This window comes from Bos indicus x Bos taurus, chromosome 20, assembly GCF_003369695.1.
Source record: "Bos indicus x Bos taurus breed Angus x Brahman F1 hybrid chromosome 20, Bos_hybrid_MaternalHap_v2.0, whole genome shotgun sequence".
Taxonomy (NCBI): Eukaryota; Metazoa; Chordata; class Mammalia; order Artiodactyla; family Bovidae; genus Bos; species Bos indicus x Bos taurus.
In genome coordinates this window covers 60530722-60534298 of record NC_040095.1, presented here as the reverse complement: position 1 = coordinate 60534298, position 3577 = coordinate 60530722, and positions in this window count along the sequence as shown.

The window sequence follows — 3577 nt, the reverse complement described above, 5'->3', positions numbered from 1 at the left end:
GAGAGGAAAGAGTGTGTGAAATAGGTGAATGGAATCAAGTAGTACAAACCTCCAACTATAAAATAAGTAAGTCATGGAGATAAAGCAGACAGCATAAGGAATATGGATGATAATATATAATAATATATAACTTCATATGGGAGCAGACAGTTATTAGACTTCTCATGTTGACCATTTTATAATGCATACAAATGTCAAATCATTGTGTTGTACACCTGAAACTAACACAATATTGTACTTTATATTTCAATCAAATAAAAAGGGATTTCACCAACAGATGACCCAAAAAACTATTTTATAATATTTAGTTTAATCATTATTAAATTCTGTTTTCCAAAACTTTTTAAAAGTTTGAAAAAATTAAAAGTACTCTTGTGAATGGTTCTATCATTTGAAATTATGGTGTTTAACTTGATAATTTAGAAATAATTTATTAATTGATTTGAAATTTTGAAAGAGGGAATTCTCTTCTAACTTTGACAGGTTTTTTTTTTTTAAACTACCTTTTATTTAATTGTGATTATAAAATTCAATTATATGACATTTAAAAAGGGCAAGAATGTTAGGATAGAGGGAAAATCTTATTTTATGGGATGAAAGGATGGGAAACTTTGTAAATGTTTAAAATTTTCAGTGTTTTGACTATGGTGGCAAATGCATACTATAAGTTTTCAAAATCGTTCAAATGAACACCAGAGTAACATGGATTTTATTGTTATTGTTATTCAGTAGCTCAGCCATGTTTGACTCTTTGTGATCCCATGTCCTTCACTTATTTCCATCAAGCTGGTGATTCCATCCAACTATCTCATCCTCTGTTTTCCCTTTCTCCTCCCACCTCCAATCTTTCCCAGCATTGGGTTTTTTTTCCAACGAGTCAGTTCTTCTTATCAGGTGGCCAAAGGATTGGAGTTTTAGTTTCAGCATCAGTCCTTCCAATAAATATTCAGTGTTGATTTCCTTTAGGACTGATTGGTTTGATCTCCTTGCAGTCCAAGGGACTCTCAAGAGTCTTCTCCAACACCACAGTTAAAAAGCAGCTATGCTTCAGTACTCAGCTTTCTATATAATGTCCAGAGTTTTTAACTATGTTTGGAAGAATAGAAACATATATGTCTATTGAATCCTCCTAGAACTAGAACTCTTCTAAACTTTCATTTTATATAATAAGTAAACATACAGTAAAAAAAAAAAAAAAAGTATATTGAGAAAGAGAAACAAATTAAGCAAAAATAATTTTTTTAAAGTAATACAAACAAACCCTCAGGAGTTCTAGATATTGGAATCTTCATATATGTATTTTTAATATAATTGTAAAGTGTTATACATAAAAGTAAAAAGACTATAGGAGAATAGTTGAAAAAATGGATATCTATGAAAAAGAAAAAAACTGAATACATGGGGACTGGCAAAAAACCAATATTTATTTAAATATAAAAAAGTAGAATTCATATAAAAAAGGAGAGATAAAAGATCTGAATAAAATTCAATCAAGACTGAAACAAATACAGATACCCATGTGCATACATAAACATATTGATGGTTAAGTTAATGCTATGAAGAGCTATATCCAAAAAACTGAATTAGGAAAATGGAAAATTTTATGGAATACTATAATTAAAAATTACTCATATTATCCAGATTAAAGACTAAAAATGATTAGATCACTAAACCTTATGTAAATTTGATTGCTACTCAGTCTCATCACTTTTAAGACATAAGTGAAGTCGATCAGTTGTGTCCAACTCTTTGCGACCCCATGAACTGTAGGCCTACCAAGCTCCCCCATCCATGGGATTTTCCAGGCAAGGGTACTGGAGTGGATTGCCATTTAACTGAAACTTTAAAAATATGCTTGGGGCTGGTGCACTGGGACGGCCCAGAGGGATGGTATGGGGAGGGAGGAGGGAGGAGGGTTCAGGATGGGGAACACATGTATACCTGTGGTGGATTCATTTTGATATTTGGCAAAACTAATACAATTATGTAAAGTTTAAAAATAAAATAAAATTGGAAGAATAAAAAAAAAAAAAAAAAAAAAAAAAAAAAACAAAAAAAAAAAAAAAAAAAATATATTTATCATTGTATCATAAAAACTCTTCTGGAAATTAGGAAAAGCAATAAGTCTAATTCAGTCCCTAAGCTAGTTATGTCAAAAATTTAAAAATTCAATTAAATTAAAATTAATTAAAGTTCAATTCAATTCAATTGAACTAAAATTCAATAAAAATAAATACTATGAGGTAACATCATTTTTCCTCATATATAAAACATTTTCAATAAAATTTGAGCAAACCAAATAAAGCACTTCTACAACAAAACATTATGAGTATTATGGCTTATTTTACCCTTGCAAGTATGCTAAATGTTAGTTGATAATAACATTATTAGACTAAAGAAACAAAATCAAATGGTCAATGCTATTGATACAAAAAAGACATTTCATGAATTAATATTAAAAAAAATAGCCAACTAGTAACGGAATTAAACTTCATTTAATTGGTAAATGTTGTCTGTCAATATCTTACAACAAATAATGATGTGTTGTTGTTCTTCAGTTGTCAAGTCGTGTCTTTCTCTTTATGACCTCGTGGGCTGTAGCACACCAGGCTTCTCTGTCCTCCACAATCTCCCAGAGCTTGCTCAAATTCATGTACATTGAGACAGTGATGCTGTCTCATCACATAGATAGTGATGCTATCTAACTATCTCATCCTCTGTCACCCCCTTCTCCTTTTGCCTTCAGTCTTTTCCAGCATCAGGATCTTTTCCAATGAGTTGGCCCTTTGCATTAGATGGCCTAAGCATTCGAGCCTCAGCTTCAGCATCAGTCCTTCCAATGAATATTCAGGACTGATTTCCTTTAGGATTGACTGGTTTGATCATGCAGTCCAAGAAACTCCACAGCACCACAATTTGAAAGCATTAGTTCTTTGGTTCTCAGCCTTCTTTATGGTACAGTGTTCACATCCATACATGATTACTGGAAAAACCATAGCTTTGGCTATAAAGATCTTTGTTGGCAAAGTGATGTCTCTGCTTTTTAATACTCTGTTTAGGTTTGTCACAGCTTTCCTTCCAAGGAGCAAGTGTCTTTGAATTTCATGGATGCAGTCACCATCTGCAGTGATTTTGGAGCCCAAGAAAATAAAGTCTGTCACTGTGTCCACTTTTTCCCCATCTATTAGCCATGAATTGATGTGACCAGATGCTATGATCTTTATTTTTTGAATGTTGAGTTTAAAGTCAGCTTTTTCATGCTCCTCTTTCATGCTCATCATGAAGCTCTTTAGCTCCTCTTCACTTTCTGCCATTAGAGTGGTATCATCTGCATATTTAAGGTTATTGATATTTCTCCCAGCAATCTTGATTCTAGCTTGTGCTTCATCCAGTCTGGCATTTCGCATGATGTAATCTGCATATAAGTTAAATAAGCAAGGTGACAGTATGCAGCCTTGACATATTCCTTTCCCGATTTGAAACCAGTCTGTTGTTCCATGTCCAGTTCTAACTGTTGCCTCCTGAACTGCATACAGGTTTCTCAGGAGGCAGGTAAGGTAGTCTGGTATTACCATGT